Source organism: Mobula birostris, chromosome 11 (genome assembly GCF_030028105.1).
Source record: "Mobula birostris isolate sMobBir1 chromosome 11, sMobBir1.hap1, whole genome shotgun sequence".
Taxonomy (NCBI): domain Eukaryota; kingdom Metazoa; phylum Chordata; class Chondrichthyes; order Myliobatiformes; family Myliobatidae; genus Mobula; species Mobula birostris.
In genome coordinates, this window is record NC_092380.1 from 785,065 (window position 1) to 805,310 (window position 20,246).

Consider the following 20,246-nt stretch of genomic DNA (forward strand, 5'->3'; position numbering starts at 1 on the left):
CTCCCTCCACGCCGTCCCATCACACTCAGAGAGAATCTCCCTCCACGCCGTCCCATCACAGTCAGAGAGAATCTCCCTCCACGCCGTCCCATCACACTCAGAGAGAATCTCCCTCCACGCCGTCCCATCACACTCAGAGAGAATCTCCCTCCACGCCGTCCCATCACACTCAGAGAGAATCTCCCTCCACGCCGTCCCATCACACTCAGAGAGAATCTCCCTCCACGCCGTCCCATCACACTCAGAGAGAATCTCCCTCCACGCCTTCCCATCACACTCAGAGAGAATCTCCCTCCATGCCGTCCCATCACACTCAGAAACTCCCTCCACGCCGTCCCATCACACTCAGAGAGAAACTCCCTCCACACCATCCCATCACACTCAGAGAGAAACTCCCTCCACGCCGTCCCATCACACTCAGAGAGAATCTCCCTCCACGCCGTCCCATCACAGTCAGAGAGAATCTCCCTCCACACCATCCCATCAGACTCAGAGAGAATATCCCTCCACACCGTCCCATCACACTCAGAGAGAATTTCCCTCCACGCCGTCCCATCACACTGAGAGAATCTCCCTCCACGCCGTCCCATCACAATCAGAGAGAATCTCCCTCCACGCCGTCCCATCACACTCAGAGAGAATCTCCCTCCACGCCGTCCCATCACACTCAGAGAGAATCTCCCTCCACGCCGTCCCATCACAGTCAGAGAGAATCTCCCTCCACACCATCCCATCAGACTCAGAGAGAATATCCCTCCACACCGTCCCATCACACTCAGAGAGAATTTCCCTCCACGCCGTCCCATCACACTGAGAGAATCTCCCTCCACGCCGTCCCATCACAATCAGAGAGAATCTCCCTCCACGCCGTCCCATCACACTCAGAGAGAATCTCCCTCCACGCCGTCCCATCACACTCAGAGAGAATCTCCCTCCACGCCGTCCCATCACACTCAGAGAGAATCTCCCTCCACACCGTCCCATCACACTCAGAGAGAAACTCCCTCCACGCCGTCCCCATCACACTCAGAGAGAATCTCCCTCCACGCCGTCCCATCACACTCAGAGAGAATCTCCCTCCACGCCGTCCCATCACAGTCAGAGAGAATCTCCCTCCACGCCGTCCCATCACACTCAGAGAGAATCTCCCTCCACGCCGTCCCATCACACTCAGAGAGAATCTCCCTCCACGCCGTCCCATCACACTCAGAGAGAATCTCCCTCCACGCCGTCCCATCACACTCAGAGAGAATCTCCCTCCACGCCGTCCCATCACACTCAGAGAGAATCTCCCTCCACGCCGTCCCATCACACTCAGAAACTCCCTCCACGCCGTCCCATCACACTCAGAGAGAAACTCCCTCCACACCATCCCATCACACTCAGAGAGAAACTCCCTCCACGCCGTCCCCATCACACTCAGAGAGAATCTCCCTCCACGCCGTCCCATCACACTCAGAGAGAATCTCCCTCCACGCCGTCCCATCACAGTCAGAGAGAATCTCCCTCCACACCATCCCATCACACTCAGAGAGAATCTCCCTCCACACCGTCCCATCACACTCAGAGAGAATCTCTCTCCACACCGTCCCATCACTCAGAATCTCCCTCCATGCCGTCCCATCACACTCAGAGAGAATCTCCCTCCACGCCGTCCCATCACAGTCAGAGAGAATCTCCCTCCACACCATCCCATCACACTCAGAGAGAATCTCCCTCCACGCCGTCCCATCACAGTCAGAGAGAATCTCCCTCCACACCATCCCATCACACTCAGAGAGAATCTCCCTCCACGCCGTCCCATCACACTCAGAGAGAATCTCCCTCCACACCATCCCATCACACTCAGAGAGAATCTCCCTCCACGCCGTCCCATCACACTCAGAGAGAATCTCCCTCCACGCCGTCCCATCACAGTCAGAGAGAATCTCCCTCCACGCCGTCCCATCACACTCAGAGAGAATCTCCCTCCACGCCGTCCCATCACACTCAGAGAGAATCTCCCACCACACCGTCCCATCACACTCAGAGAGAATCTCCCTCCACACCGTCCCATCACACTCAGAGAGAAACTCCCTCCACGCCGTCCCATCACACTCAGAGAGAAACTCCCTCCACACCGTCCCATCACACTCAGAGAGAAACTCCCTCCACGCCGTCCCCATCACACTCAGAGAGAATCTCCCTCCACGCCGTCCCATCACACTCAGAGAGAATCTCCCTCCACGCCGTCCCATCACACTCAGAGAGAATCTCCCTCCACGCCGTCCCATCACACTCACAGAGAATCTCCCTCCACACCGTCCCATCACACTCAGAGAGAATCTCCCTCCACAACGTCCCATCACCATCAGAGAGAATCTCCCACCACACCGTCCCATCACACTCAGAGAGAATCTCCCTCCACACCGTCCCATCACACTCAGAGAGAAACTCCCTCCACGCCGTCCCATCACACTCAGAAACTCCCTCCACGCCGTCCCATCACACTCAGAGAGAAACTCCCTCCACGCCGTCCCCATCACACTGAGAGAATCTCCCTCCACGCCGTCCCATCACACTCATAGAGAATCTCCCTCCACGCCGTCCCATCACACTCAGAGAGAATCTCCCTCCACGCCGTCCCATCACACTCACAGAGAATCTCCCTCCACACCGTCCCATCACACTCAGAGAGAATCTCCCTCCACAACGTCCCATCACACTCAGAGAGAATCTCCCTCCACGCCGTCCCATCACACTCAGAGAGAATCTCGCTCCACACCGTCCCATCACTCAAAATCTCCCTCCACACCATCCCATCACACTCAGAGAGAATCTCCCTCCACGCCGTCCCATCACACTCAGAGAGAATCTCCCTCCGCACCGTCCCATCACACTCAGAGAGAATCTCCCTCCACACCGTCCCATCACTCAGAATCTCCCTCCACGTCGTCCCATCACACTCAGAGAGAATCTCTCTCCACACCGTCCCATCACTCAGAATCTCCCTCCATGCCGTCCCATCACACTCAGAGAGAATCTCTCTCCACACCGTCCCATCACACTCAGAGAGAATCTCCCTCCACACCGTCCCATCACACTCAGAAGAATCTCCCTCCACACCGTCCCATCAAAGTCAGAGAGAATCTCCCTCCACGCCGTCCAATCACGCTCAGGGAGAATCTCCCTCCAGGCCGTCCCATCACACTCAGAGAGAATCTCCCTCCACGCCGTCCCATCCCACTCACAGAGAATCTCCCTCCACACCGTCCCATCACACTCAGAGAGAATATCCCTCCACAACGTCCCATCACACTCAGAGAGAATCTCCCTCCACGCCGTCCCATCACACTCAAGAGAGAATCTCGCTCCACACCGTCCCATCACTCAGAATCTCCCTCCACACCGTCCCATCACACTCAGAGAGAATCTCCCTCCACACCGTCCCATCACACTCAGAAGAATCTCCCTCCACACCGTCCCATCAAAGTCAGAGAGAATCTCCCTCCACGCCGTCCAATCACGCTCAGGGAGAATCTCCCTCCACGCCGTCCCATCACACTCAGAGAGAATCTCCCTCCACGCCGTCCCATCACACTCACAGAGAATCTCCCTCCACACCGTCCCATCACACTCAGAGAGAATCTCCCTCCACAACGTCCCATCACACTCAGAGAGAATCTCCCTCCACGCCGTCCCATCACACTCAGAGAGAATCTCCCTCCACACCGTCCCATCACACTCAGAGAGAATCTCCCTCCACGCCGTCCCATCACACTCAGAGAGAATCTCCCTTCACGTCGTCCCATCACACTCAGAGAGAATCTCCCTCCACACCGTCCCATCACACTCAGAGAGAATCTCCCTCCACGCCGTCCCATCACACTCAGAGAGAAACTCCCTCCACACCGTCCCATCACACTCAGAGAGAATCTCCCTCCACGCCGTCCCATCACACTCAGAGAGAATCTCCCTCCACACCGTCCCATCACACTCAGAGAGAATCTCCCTCCACACCGTCCCATCACACTCAGAGAGAATCTCCCTCCACTCCGTCCCATCACACTCAGAATCTCCCTCCACACCGTCCCATCGCACTCAGAGAGAAACTCCCTCCACGCCGTCCCATCACACTCAGAGAGAATCTCCCTCCACACCGTCCCATCACTCAGAATCTCCCTCCATGCCGTCCCATCACACTCAGAGTGAATCTCTCTCCACACCATCCCATGACACTCAGAGAGAATCTCCCTCCACGCCGTCCCATCACACTCAGAGAGAATCTCCCTCCCCAACGTCCCATCACACTCAGAGAGAATCTCCCTCCACACCGTCCCATCACACTCAGAGAGAATCTCCCTCCACACCGTCCCATCACACTCAGAAGAATCTCCCTCCACACCGTCCCATCAAAGTCAGAGAGAATCTCCCTCCACGCCGTCCCATCACACTCAGAGAGAATCTCCCTCCACACCGTCCCATCACACTCAGAGAGAATCTCCCTCCACACCGTCCCATCACACTCAGAGAGAATCTCTCTCCACACCGTCCCATCACTCAGAATCTCCCTCCATGCCGTCCCATCACACTCAGAGAGAATCTCCCTCCACGCCGTCCCATCACAGTCAGAGAGAATATCCCTCCACACCATCCCATCACACTCAGAGAGAATCTCCCTCCACACCGTCCCATCACACTCAGAGAGAATCTCTCTCCACACCGTCCCATCACTCAGAATCTCCCTCCATGCCGTCCCATCACACTCAGAGAGAATCTCCCTCCACGCCGTCCCATCACAGTCAGAGAGAATCTCCCTCCACACCATCCCAGCACACTCAGAGAGAATCTCCCTCCACGCCGTCCCATCACACTCAGAGAGAATCTCCCTCCACGCCGTCCCATCACAGTCAGAGAGAATCTCCCTCCACACCATCCCAGCACACTCAGAGAGAATCTCCCTCAACGCCGTCCCATCACACTCAGAGAGAATCTCCCTCCACGCCGTCCCATCACAGTCAGAGAGAATCTCCCTCCACACCATCCCATCACACTCAGAGAGAATCTCCCTCCACGCCGTCCCATCACACTCAGAGAGAATCTCCCTCCACGCCGTCCCATCACAGTCAGAGAGAATCTCCCTCCACACCATCCCATCACACTCAGAGAGAATCTCCCTCCACGCCGTCCCATCACACTCAGAGAGAATCTCCCTCCACGCCGTCCCATCACAGTCAGAGAGAATCTCCCTCCACGCCGTCCCATCACACTCAGAGAGAATCTCCCTCCACGCCGTCCCATCACACTCAGAGAGAATCTCCCTCCACCCCGTCCCATCACACTCAGAGAGAATCTCCCTCCACACCGTCCCATCACACTCAGAGAGAAACTCCCTCCACGCCGTCCCATCACACTCAGAGAGAAACTCCCTCCACACCGTCCCATCACACTCAGAGAGAAACTCCCTCCACGCCGTCCCCATCACACTCAGAGAGAATCTCCCTCCACGCCGTCCCATCACACTCATAGAGAATCTCCCTCCACGCCGTCCCATCACATTCAGAGAGAATCTCCCTCCACGACGTCCCAGCACACTCACAGAGAATCTCCCTCCACACCGTCCCATCACACTCAGAGAGAATCTCCCTCCACGCCGTCCCATCACACTCAGAGAGAAACTCCCTCCACACCATCCCATCACACTCAGAGAGAATCTCCCTCCACGCCGTCCCATCACACTCAGAGAGAAACTCCCTCCACACCGTCCCATCGCACTCAGAGAGAAACTCCCTCCACGCCGTCCCATCACACTCAAGAGAGAATCTCCCTCCACACCGTCCCATCACTCAGAATCTCCGTCCACACCGTCCCATCACACTCAGAGAGAATCTCCCTCCACACCGTCCCATCACACTCAGAAGAATCTCCCTCCACACCGTCCCATCAAAGTCAGAGAGAATCTCCCTCCACGCCGTCCAATCACGCTCAGGGAGAATCACCCTCCACGCCGTCCCATCACACTCAGAGAGAATCTCCCTCCACGCCGTCCCATCACACTCAGAGAGAAACTCCCTCCACACCGTCCCATCACACTCAGAATCTCCCTCCACACCGTCCCATCGCACTCAGAGAGAAACTCCCTCCACGCCGTCCCATCACACTCAAGAGAGAATCTCCCTCCACACCGTCCCATCACTCAGAATCTCCGTCCACACCGTCCCATCACACTCAGAGAGAATCTCCCTCCACACCGTCCCATCACACTCAGAAGAATCTCCCTCCACACCGTCCCATCAAAGTCAGAGAGAATCTCCCTCCACGCCGTCCAATCACGCTCAGGGAGAATCACCCTCCACGCCGTCCCATCACACTCAGAGAGAATCTCCCTCCACAACGTCCCATCACACTCAGAGAGAATCTCCCTCCACGCCGTCCCATCACACTCAGAGAGAATCTCCCTCCACGCCGTCCCATCACACTCAGAGAGAATCTCCCTCCACGCCGTCCCATCACACTCAGAGAGAATCTCCCTTCACGTCGTCCCATCACACTCAGAGAGAATCTCCCTCCACACCGTCCCATCACACTCAGAGAGAATCTCCCTCCACGCCGTCCCATCACACTCAGAGAGAAACTCCCTCCACACCGTCCCATCACACTCAGAGAGAATCTCCCTCCACACCGTCCCATCACACTCAGAGAGAATCTCCCTCCACACCGTCCCATCACACTCAGAGAGAATCTCCCTCCACTCCGTCCCATCACACTCAGAATCTCCCTCCACACCGTCCCATCGCACTCAGAGAGAAACTCCCTCCACGCCGTCCCATCACACTCAGAGAGAATCTCCCTCCACACCGTCCCATCACTCAGAATCTCCCTCCATGCCGTCCCATCACACTCAGAGAGAATCTCCCTCCCCAACGTCCCATCACACTCAGAGAGAATCTCCCTCCACACCGTCCCATCACACTCAGAGAGAATCTCCCTCCACACCGTCCCATCACACTCAGAAGAATCTCCCTCCACACCGTCCCATCAAAGTCAGAGAGAATCTCCCTCCACGCCGTCCCATCACACTCAGAGAGAATCTCCCTCCACACCGTCCCATCACACTCAGAGAGAATCTCCCTCCACACCGTCCCATCACACTCAGAGAGAATCTCTCTCCACACCGTCCCATCACTCAGAATCTCCCTCCATGCCGTCCCATCACACTCAGAGAGAATCTCCCTCCACGCCGTCCCATCACAGTCAGAGAGAATCTCCCTCCACACCATCCCATCACACTCAGAGAGAATCTCCCTCCACACCGTCCCATCACACTCAGAGAGAATCTCTCTCCACACCGTCCCATCACTCAGAATCTCCCTCCATGCCGTCCCATCACACTCAGAGAGAATCTCCCTCCACGCCGTCCCATCACAGTCAGAGAGAATCTCCCTCCACACCATCCCAGCACACTCAGAGAGAATCTCCCTCCACGCCGTCCCATCACACTCAGAGAGAATCTCCCTCCACGCCGTCCCATCACACTCAGAGAGAATCTCTCTCCACACCGTCCCATCACTCAGAATCTCCCTCCATGCCGTCCCATCACACTCAGAGAGAATCTCCCTCCACGCCGTCCCATCACAGTCAGAGAGAATCTCCCTCCACACCATCCCATCACACTCAGAGAGAATCTCCCTCCACACCGTCCCATCACACTCAGAGAGAATCTCCCTCCACGCCGTCCCATCACAGTCAGAGAGAATCTCCCTCCACACCATCCCAGCACACTCAGAGAGAATCTCCCTCAACGCCGTCCCATCACTCTCAGAGAGAATCTCCCTCCACGCCGTCCCATCACAGTCAGAGAGAATCTCCCTCCACACCATCCCATCACACTCAGAGAGAATCTCCCTCCACGCCGTCCCATCACACTCAGAGAGAATCTCCCTCCACGCCGTCCCATCACAGTCAGAGAGAATCTCCCTCCACACCATCCCATCACACTCAGAGAGAATCTCCCTCCACGCCGTCCCATCACACTCAGAGAGAATCTCCCTCCACGCCGTCCCATCACAGTCAGAGAGAATCTCCCTCCACGCCGTCCCATCACACTCAGAGAGAATCTCCCTCCACGCCGTCCCATCACACTCAGAGAGAATCTCCCTCCACCCCGTCCCATCACACTCAGAGAGAATCTCCCTCCACACCGTCCCATCACACTCAGAGAGAAACTCCCTCCACGCCGTCCCATCACACTCAGAGAGAAACTCCCTCCACACCGTCCCATCACACTCAGAGAGAAACTCCCTCCACGCCGTCCCCATCACACTCAGAGAGAATCTCCCTCCACGCCGTCCCATCACACTCATAGAGAATCTCCCTCCACGCCGTCCCATCACATTCAGAGAGAATCTCCCTCCACGACGTCCCATCACACTCACAGAGAATCTCCCTCCACACCGTCCCATCACACTCAGAGAGAATCTCCCTCCACAACGTCCCATCACACTCAGAGAGAATCTCCCTCCACGCCGTCCCATCACACTCAGAGAGAATCTCGCTCCACACCGTCCCATCACTCAAAATCTCCCTCCACACCATCCCATCACACTCAGAGAGAATCTCCCTCCACGCCGTCCCATCACACTCAGAGAGAATCTCCCTCCGCACCGTCCCATCACACTCAGAGAGAATCTCCCTCCACACCGTCCCATCACACTCAGAGAGAATTTCCCTCCACGCCGTCCCATCACACTGAGAGAATCTCCCTCCACGCCGTCCCATCACAATCAGAGAGAATCTCCCTCCACGCCGTCCCATCACACTCAGAGAGAATCTCCCTCCACGCCGTCCCATCACACTCAGAGAGAATCTCCCTCCACGCCGTCCCATCACACTCAGAGAGAATCTCCCTCCACGCCGTCCCATCACACTCAGAGAGAATCTCCCTCCACGCCGTCCCATCACACTCAGAGAGAATCTCCCTCCACGCCGTCCCATCACACTCAGAGAGAATCTCCCTCCACGCCGTCCCATCACACTCAGAGAGAATCTCCCTCCACGCCGTCTCATCACACTCAGAAACTCCCTCCACGCCGTCCCATCACACTCAGAGAGAAACTCCCTCCACACCATCCCATCACACTCAGAAAGAAACTCCCTCCACGCCGTCCCCATCACACTCAGAGAGAATCTCCCTCCACGCCGTCCCATCACACTCAGAGAGAATCTCCCTCCACGCCGTCCCATCACAGTCAGAGAGAATCTCCCTCCACGCCATCCCATCACACTCAGAGAGAATCTCCCTCCACACCGTCCCATCACACTCAGAGAGAATCTCTCTCCACACCGTCCCATCACTCAGAATCTCCCTCCATGCCGTCCCATCACACTCAGAGAGAATCTCCCTCCACGCCGTCCCATCACAGTCAGAGAGAATCTCCCTCCACACCATCCCATCACACTCAGAGAGAATCTCCCTCCACGCCGTCCCATCACAGTCAGAGAATCTCCCTCCACACCATCCCATCACACTCAGAGAGAATCTCCCTCCACGCCGTCCCATCACACTCAGAGAGAATCTCCCTCCACGCCGTCCCATCACAGTCAGAGAGAATCTCCCTCCACACCATCCCATCACACTCAGAGAGAATCTCCCTCCACGCCGTCCCATCACACTGAGAGAGAATCTCCCTCCACGCCGTCCCATCACAGTCAGAGAGAATCTCCCTCCACGCCGTCCCATCACACTCAGAGAGAATCTCCCTCCACGCCGTCCCATCACACTCAGAGAGAATCGCCCTCCACACCGTCCCATCACACTCAGAGAGAATCTCCCTCCACACCGTCCCATCACACTCAGAGAGAAACTCCCTCCACGCCGTCCCATCACACTCAGAGAGAAACTCCCTCCACACCGTCCCATCACACTCAGAGAGAAACTCCCTCCACGCCGTCCCCATCACACTCATAGAGAATCTCCCTCCACGCCGTCCCATCACACTCAGAGAGAATCTCCCTCCACGCCGTCCCATCACACTCACAGAGAATCTCCCTCCACGCCGTCCCATCACACTCAGAGAGAATCTCCCTCCACAACGTCCCATCACACTCAGAGAGAATCTCCCTCCACGCCGTCCCATCACACTCAGAGAGAATCTCGCTCCACACCGTCCCATCACTCAAAATCTCCCTCCACACCATCCCATCACACTCAGAGAGAATCTCCCTCCACGCCGTCCCATCACACTCAGAGAGAATCTCCCTCCGCACCGTCCCATCACACTCAGAGAGAATCTCCCTCCACACCGTCCCATCACTCAGAATCTCCCTCCACGTCGTCCCATCACACTCAGAGAGAATCTCTCTCCACACCGTCCCATGACACTCAGAGAGAATCTCCCTCCACACCGTCCCATCACACTCAGAGAGAATCTCCCTCCACACCGTCCCATCACACTCAGAAGAATCTCCCTCCACACCGTCCCATCAAAGTCAGAGAGAATCTCCCTCCACGCCGTCCAATCACGCTCAGGGAGAATCTCCCTCCACGCCGTCCCATCACACTCAGAGAGAATCTCCCTCCGCACCGTCCCATCACACTGAGAGAATGTCCCTCCACAGCGTCCCATCACACTCAGAGAGAATCTCCCTCCACACCGTCCCATCACACTCAGAGAGAAACTCCCTCCACACCATCCCATCACACTCAGAGAGAATCTCCCTCCACGCCGTCCCATCACACTCAGAGAGAAACTCCCTCCACACCGTCCCATCACACTCAGAATCTCCCTCCACACCGTCCCATCGCACTCAGAGAGAAACTCCCTCCACGCCGTCCCATCACACTCAGAGAGAATCTCCCTCCACACCGTCCCATCACTCAGAATCTCCCTCCACGCCGTCCCATCACACTCAGAGAGAATCTCCCTCCACACCGTCCCATCACACTCAGAGAGAATCTCCCTCCACACCGTCCCATCACACTCAGAGAGAATCTCCCTCCACTCCGTCCCATCACACTCAGAATCTCCCTCCACACCGTCCCATCGCACTCAGAGAGAAACTCCCTCCACGCCGTCCCATCACACTCAGAGAGAATCTCCCTCCACACCGTCCCATCACTCAGAATCTCCCTCCATGCCGTCCCATCACACTCAGAGTGAATCTCTCTCCACACCATCCCATGACACTCAGAGAGAATCTCCCTCCACGCCGTCCCATCACACTCAGAGAGAATCTCCCTCCACAACGTCCCATCACACTCAGAGAGAATCTCCCTCCACACCGTCCCATCACACTCAGAGAGAATCTCCCTCCACACCGTCCCATCACACTCAGAAGAATCTCCCTCCACACCGTCCCATCAAAGTCAGAGAGAATCTCCCTCCACGCCGTCCCATCACACTCAGAGAGAATCTCCCTCCACGCCGTCCCATCACACTCAGAGAGAATCTCGCTCCACACCGTCCCATCACTCAAAATCTCCCTCCACACCATCCCATCACACTCAGAGAGAATCTCCCTCCACGCCGTCCCATCACACTCAGAGAGAATCTCCCTCCGCACCGTCCCATCACACTCAGAGAGAATCTCCCTCCACACCGTCCCATCACTCAGAATCTCCCTCCACGTCGTCCCATCACACTCAGAGAGAATCTCTCTCCACACCGTCCCATGACACTCAGAGAGAATCTCCCTCCACACCGTCCCATCACACTCAGAGAGAATCTCCCTCCACACCGTCCCATCACACTCAGAAGAATCTCCCTCCACACCGTCCCATCAAAGTCAGAGAGAATCTCCCTCCACGCCGTCCAATCACGCTCAGGGAGAATCTCCCTCCACGCCGTCCCATCACACTCAGAGAGAATCTCCCTCCGCACCGTCCCATCACACTGAGAGAATGTCCCTCCACAGCGTCCCATCACACTCAGAGAGAATCTCCCTCCACACCGTCCCATCACACTCAGAGAGAAACTCCCTCCACACCATCCCATCACACTCAGAGAGAATCTCCCTCCACGCCGTCCCATCACACTCAGAGAGAAACTCCCTCCACACCGTCCCATCACACTCAGAATCTCCCTCCACACCGTCCCATCGCACTCAGAGAGAAACTCCCTCCACGCCGTCCCATCACACTCAGAGAGAATCTCCCTCCACACCGTCCCATCACTCAGAATCTCCCTCCACGCCGTCCCATCACACTCAGAGAGAATCTCCCTCCACACCGTCCCATCACACTCAGAGAGAATCTCCCTCCACACCGTCCCATCACACTCAGAGAGAATCTCCCTCCACTCCGTCCCATCACACTCAGAATCTCCCTCCACACCGTCCCATCGCACTCAGAGAGAAACTCCCTCCACGCCGTCCCATCACACTCAGAGAGAATCTCCCTCCACACCGTCCCATCACTCAGAATCTCCCTCCATGCCGTCCCATCACACTCAGAGTGAATCTCTCTCCACACCATCCCATGACACTCAGAGAGAATCTCCCTCCACGCCGTCCCATCACACTCAGAGAGAATCTCCCTCCACAACGTCCCATCACACTCAGAGAATCTCCCTCCACACCGTCCCATCACACTCAGAGAGAATCTCCCTCCACACCGTCCCATCACACTCAGAAGAATCTCCCTCCACACCGTCCCATCAAAGTCAGAGAGAATCTCCCTCCACGCCGTCCCATCACACTCAGAGAGAATCTCCCTCCACACCGTCCCATCACACTCAGAGAGAATCTCCCTCCACACCGTCCCATCACACTCAGAGAGAATCTCTCTCGACACCGTCCCACCACTCAGAATCTCCCTCCATGCCGTCCCATCACACTCAGAGAGAATCTCCCTCCACGCCGTCCCATCACAGTCAGAGAGAATCTCCCTCCACACCATCCCATCACACTCAGAGAGAATCTCCCTCCACACCGTCCCATCACTCAGAATCTCCCTCCATGCCGTCCCATCACACTCAGAGAGAATCTCCCTCCACGCCGTCCCATCACAGTCAGAGAGCATCTCCCTCCACACCATCCCAGCACACTCAGAGAGAATCTCCCTCCACGCCGTCCCATCACACTCAGAGAGAATCTCCCTCCACGCCGTCCCATCACACTCAGAGAGAATCTCTCTCCACACCGTCCCATCACTCAGAATCTCCCTCCATGCCGTCCCATCACACTCAGAGAGAATCTCCCTCCACGCCGTCCCATCACAGTCAGAGAGAATCTCCCTCCACACCATCCCATCACACTCAGAGAGAATCTCCCTCCACACCGTCCCATCACACTCAGAGAGAATCTCTCTCCACACCGTCCCATCACTCAGAATCTCCCTCCATGCCGTCCCATCACACTCAGAGAGAATCTCCCTCCACGCCGTCCCATCACAGTCAGAGAGAATCTCCCTCCACACCATCCCAGCACACTCAGAGAGAATCTCCCTCAACACCGTCCCATCACACTCAGAGAGAATCTCCCTCCACGCCGTCCCATCACAGTCAGAGAGAATCTCCCTCCACACCATCCCATCACACTCAGAGAGAATCTCCCTTCACGCCGTCCCATCACACTCAGAGAGAATCTCCCTCCACGCCGTCCCATCACAGTCAGAGAGAATCTCCCTCCACACCATCCCATCACACTCAGAGAGAATCTCCCTCCACGCCGTCCCATCACACTCAGAGAGAATCTCCCTCCACGCCGTCCCATCACAGTCAGAGAGAATCTCCCTCCACGCCGTCCCATCACACTCAGAGAGAATCTCCCTCCACGCCGTCCCATCACACTCAGAGAGAATCTCCCTCCACACCGTCCCATCACACTCAGAGAGAAACTCCCTCCACGCCGTCCCATCACACTCAGAGAGAAACTCCCTCCACACCGACCCATCACACTCAGAGAGAAACTCCCTCCACGCCGTCCCCATCACACTCAGAGAGAATCTCCCTCCACGCCGTCCCATCACACTCATAGAGAATCTCCCTCCACGCCGTCCCATCACATTCAGAGAGAATCTCCCTCCACGACGTCCCATCACACTCACAGAGAATCTCTCTCCACACCGTCCCATCACACTCAGAGAGAATCTCCCTCCACAACGTCCCATCACACTCAGAGAGAATCTCCCTCCACGCCGTCCCATCACACTCAGAGAGAATCTCGCTCCACACCGTCCCATCACTCAAAATCTCCCTCCACACCATCCCATCACACTCAGAGAGAATCTCCCTCCACGCCGTCCCATCACACTCAGAGAGAATCTCCCTCCGCACCGTCCCATCACACTCAGAGAGAATCTCCCTCCACACCGTCCCATCACACTCAGAGAGAATTTCCCTCCACGCCGTCCCATCACACTGAGAGAATCTCCCTCCACGCCGTCCCATCACACTCAGAGAGAATCTCCCTCCACGCCGTCCCATCACACTCAGAGAGAATCTCCCTCCACGCCGTCCCATCACACTCAGAGAGAATCTCCCTCCACGCCGTCCATCACACTCAGAGAGAATCTCCCTCCACGCCGTCCCATCACACTCAGAGAGAATCTCCCTCCACGCCGTCCCATCACACTCAGAGAGAATCTCCCTCCACGCCGTCCCATCACAGTCAGAGAATCTCCCTCCACACCATCCCATCACACTCAGAGAGAATCTCCCTCCACGCCGTCCCATCACACTCAGAGAATCTCCCTCCACACCATCCCATCACACTCAGAGAGAATCTCCCTCCACGCCGTCCCATCACACTCAGAGAGAATCTCCCTCCACGCCGTCCCATCACAGTCAGAGAGAATCTCCCTCCACACCATCCCATCACACTCAGAGAGAATCTCCCTCCACGCCGTCCCATCACACTGAGAGAGAATCTCCCTCCACGCCGTCCCATCACAGTCAGAGAGAATCTCCCTCCACGCCGTCCCATCACACTCAGAGAGAATCTCCCTCCACGCCGTCCCATCACACTCACAGAGAATCTCCCTCCACGCCGTCCCATCACACTCAGAGAGAATCTCCCTCCACAACGTCCCATCACACTCAGAGAGAATCTCCCTCCACGCCGTCCCATCACACTCAGAGAGAATCTCGCTCCACACCGTCCCATCACTCAAAATCTCCCTCCACACCATCCCATCACACTCAGAGAGAATCTCCCTCCACGCCGTCCCATCACACTCAGAGAGAATCTCCTCCGCACCGTCCCATCACACTCAGAGAGAATCTCCCTCCACACCGTCCCATCACTCAGAATCTCCCTCCACGTCGTCCCATCACACTCAGAGAGAATCTCTCTCCACACCGTCCCATCACTCAGAATCTCCCTCCATGCCGTCCCATCACACTCAGAGAGAATCTCTCTCCACACCATCCCATGACACTCAGAGAGAATCTCCCTCCACACCGTCCCATCACACTCAGAGAGAATCTCCCTCCACACCGTCCCATCACACTCAGAAGAATCTCCCTCCACACCGTCCCATCAAAGTCAGAGAGAATCTCCCTCCACGCCGTCCAATCACGCTCAGGGAGAATCTCCCTCCACGCCGTCCCATCACACTCAGAGAGAATCTCCCTCCACGCCGTCCCATCACACTCAGAGAGAATCTCCCTCCACACCGTCCCATCACACTCAGAGAGAATCTCCCTCCACGCCGTCCCATCACACTCAGAGAGAATCTCCCTCCACACCGTCCCATCACACTCAGAGAGAATCTCCCTCCACGCCGTCCCATCACACTCAGAGAGAATCTCCCTCCACACCGTCCCATCACACTCAGAGAGAATCTCCCTCCACAATGTCCCATCACACTCAGAGAGAATCTCCCTCCACGCCGTCCCATCACACTCAGAGAGAATCTCGCTCCACACCGTCCCATCACTCAGAATCTCCCTCCACACCATCCCATCACACTCAGAGAGAATCTCCCTCCACGCCGTCCCATCACACTCAGAGAGAATCTCCCTCCGCACCGTCCCATCACACTGAGAGAATGTCCCTCCACAGCGTCCCATCACACTCAGAGAGAATCTCCCTCCACACCGTCCCATCACACTCAGAGAGAAACTCCCTCCACACCATCCCATCACACTCAGAGAGAATCTCCCTCCACGCCGTCCCATCACACTCAGAGAGAAACTCCCTCCACACCGTCCCATCACACTCAGAATCTCCCTCCACACCGTCCCATCGCACTCAGAGAGAAACTCCCTCCACGCCGTCCCATCACACTCAGAGAGAATCTCCCTCCACACCGTCCCATCACTCAGAATCTCCCTCCACGCCGTCCCATCACACTCAGAGAGAATCTCCCTCTACACCGTCCCATCACACTGAGAAGAATCTCCCTCCACACCGTCCCATCAAAGTCAGAGAGAATCTCCCTCCACGCCGTCCAATCACGCTCAGGGAGAATCTCCCTCCACGCCGTCCCATCACACTCAGAGAGAATCTCCCTCCACGCCGTCCCATCACACTCACAGAGAATCTCCCTCCACACCGTCCCATCACACTCAGAGAGAATCTCCCTCCACAACGTCCCATCACACTCAGAGAGAATCTCCCTCCACGCCGTCCCATCACACTCAGAGAGAATCTCCCTCCACACCGTCCCATCACACTCAGAGAGAATCTCCCTCCACGCCGTCCCATCACACTCAGAGAGAATCTCCCTTCACGTCGTCCCATCACACTCAGAGAGAATCTCCCTCCACGCCGTCCCATCACACTCAGAGAGAAACTCCCTCCACACCGTCCCATCACACTCAGAGAGAATCTCCCTCCACGCCGTCCCATCACACTCAGAGAGAATCTCCCTCCACACCGTCCCATCACACTCAGAGAGAATCACCTCCACACCGTCCCATCACACTCAGAGAGAATCTCCCTCCACTCCGTCCCATCACACTCAGAATCTCCCTCCACACCGTCCCATCGCACTCAGAGAGAAACTCCCTCCACGCCGTCCCATCACATTCAGAGAGAATCTCCCTCCACACCGTCCCATCACTCAGAGTCTCCCTCCATGCCGTCCCATCACACTCAGAGTGAATCTCTCTCCACACCATCCCATGACACTCAGAGAGAATCTCCCTCCACGCCGTCCCATCACACTCAGAGAGAATCTCCCTCCACAACGTCCCATCACACTCAGAGAGAATCTCCCTCCACACCGTCCCATCACACTCAGAGAGAATCTCCCTCCACACCGTCCCATCACACTCAGAAGAATCTCCCTCCACACCGTCCCATCAAAGTCAGAGAGAATCTCCCTCCACGCCGTCCCATCACACTCAGAGAGAATCTCCCTCCACACCGTCCCATCACACTCAGAGAGAATCTCCCTCCACACCGTCCCATCACACTCAGAGAGAATCTCTCTCCACACCGTCCCATCACTCAGAATCTCCCTCCATGCCGTCCCATCACACTCAGAGAGAATCTCTCTCCACGCCGTCCCATCACAGTCAGAGAGAATCTCCCTCCACACCATCCCATCACACTCAGAGAGAATCTCCCTCCACACCGTCCCATCACACTCAGAGAGAATCTCTCTCCACACCGTCCCATCACTCAGAATCTCCCTCCATGCCGTCCCATCACACTCAGAGAGAATCTCCCTCCACGCCATCCCATCACAGTCAGAGAGAATCTCCCTCCACACCATCCCAGCACACTCAGAGAGAATCTCCCTCCACGCCGTCCCATCACACTCAGAGAGAATCTCCCTCCACGCCGTCCCATCACTCAGAATCTCCCTCCATGCCGTCCCATCACACTCAGAGAGAATCTCTCTCCACACCATCCCATGACACTCAGAGAGAATCTCCCTCCACACCGTCCCATCACACTCAGAGAGAATCTCCCTCCACACCGTCCCATCACACTCAGAAGAATCTCCCTCCACACCGTCCCATCAAAGTCAGAGAGAAACTCCCTCCACGCCGTCCAATCACGCTCAGGGAGAATCTCCCTCCACGCCGTCCCATCACACTCAGAGAGAATCTCCCTCCACGCCGTCCCATCACACTCACAGAGAATCTCCCTCCACACCGTCCCATCACACTCAGAGAGAATCTCCCTCCACAACGTCCCATCACACTCAGAGAGAATCTCCCTCCACGCCGTCCCATCACACTCAAGAGAGAATCTCGCTCCACACCGTCCCATCACTCAGAATCTCCCTCCACACCATCCCATCACACTCAGAGAGAATCTCCCTCCACACCGTCCCATCACACTCAGAGAGAATCTCCCTCCACGCCGTCCCATCACACTCAGAGAGAATCTCCCTCCACACCGTCCCATCACACTCAGAGAGAATCTCCCTCCACGCCGTCCCATCGCACTCAGAGAGAATCTCCCTCCACACCGTCCCATCACACTCAGAGAGAATCTCCCTCCACAATGTCCCATCACACTCAGAGAGAATCTCCCTCCACGCCGTCCCATCACACTCAGAGAGAATCTCGCTCCACACCGTCCCATCACTCAGAATCTCCCTCCACACCATCCCATCACACTCAGAGAGAATCTCCCTCCACGCCGTCCCATCACACTCAGAGAGAATCTCCCTCCGCACCGTCCCATCACACTGAGAGAATCTCCCTCCACACCGTCCCATCAAACTCAGAGAGAAACTCCCTCCACACCATCCCATCACACTCAGAGAGAATCTCCCTCCACGCCGTCCCATCACACTCAGAGAGAAACTCCCTCCACACCGTCCCATCACACTCAGAGAGAAACTCCCTCCACACCGTCCCATCGCACTCAGAGAGAAACTCCCTCCACGCCGTCCCATCACACTCAGAGAGAATCTCCCTCCACACCGTCCCATCACTCAGAATCTCCCTCCACACCGTCCCATCACACTCAGAGAGAATCTCCCTCCACACCGTCCCATCACACTCAGAAGAATCTCCCTCCACACCGTCCCATCAAAGTCAGAGAGAATCTCCCTCCACGCCGTCCAATCACGCTCAGGGAGAATCTCCCTCCACGCCGTCCCATCACACTCAGAGAGAATCTCCCTCCACGCCGTCCCATCACACTCACAGAGAATCTCCCTCCACTCCGTCCCATCACACTCAGAGAGAATCTCCCTCCACAACGTCCCATCACACTCAGAGAGAATCTCCCTCCACGCCGTCCCATCACACTCAGAGAGAATCTCCCTCCACTCCGTCCCATCACACTCAGAGAGAATCTCCCTCCACGCCGTCCCATCACACTCAGAGAGAATCTCCCTTCACGCCGCCCATCACACTCAGAGAGAATCTCCCTCCACACCGTCCCATCACACTCAGAGAGAATCTCCCTCCACGCCGTCCCATCACACTCAGAGAGAAACTCCCTCCACACCGTCCCATCACACTCAGAGACAATCTCCCTCCACGCCGTCCCATCACACTCAGAGAGAATCTCCCTCCACACCGTCCCATCACACTCAGAGAGAAACTCCCTCCACACCGTCCCATCACACTCAGAGAGACTCCCTCCACTCCGTCCCATCACACTCATAATCTCCCTCCACACCGTCCCATCGCACTCAGAGAGAAACTCCCTCCACGCCGTCCCATCACACTCAGAGAGAATCTCCCTCCACACCGTCCCATCACTCAGAATCTCCCTCCACACCGTCCCATCACACTCAGAGAGAATCTCCCTCCACACCGTCCCATCACACTCAGAAGAATCTCCCTCCACACCGTCCCATCAAAGTCAGAGAGAATCTCCCTCCACGCCGTCCAATCACGCTCAGGGAGAATCTCCCTCCACGCCGTCCCATCGCACTCAGAGAGAATCTCCCTCCACGCCGTCCCATCACACTCACAGAGAATCTCCCTCCACACCGTCCCATCACACTCAGAGAGAATATCCCTCCACAACGTCCCATCACACTCAGAGAGAATCTCCCTCCACGCCGTCCCATCACACTCAAGAGAGAATCTCGCTCCACACCGTCCCATCACTCAGAATCTCCCTCCACACCATCCCATCACACTCAGAGAGAATCTCCCTCCACACCGTCCCATCACACTCAGAGAGAATCTCCGTCCACACCGTCCCATCACACTCAGAGAGAATCTCCCTCCACACCGTCCCATCACACTCAGAGAGAATCTCCCTCCACGCCGTCCCATCACACTCAGAGAGAATCTCCCTTCACGCCGTCCCATCACACTCAGAGAGAATCTCCCTCCACACCGTCCCATCACACTCAGAGAGAATCTCCCTCCACGCCGTCCCATCACACTCAGAGAGAATCT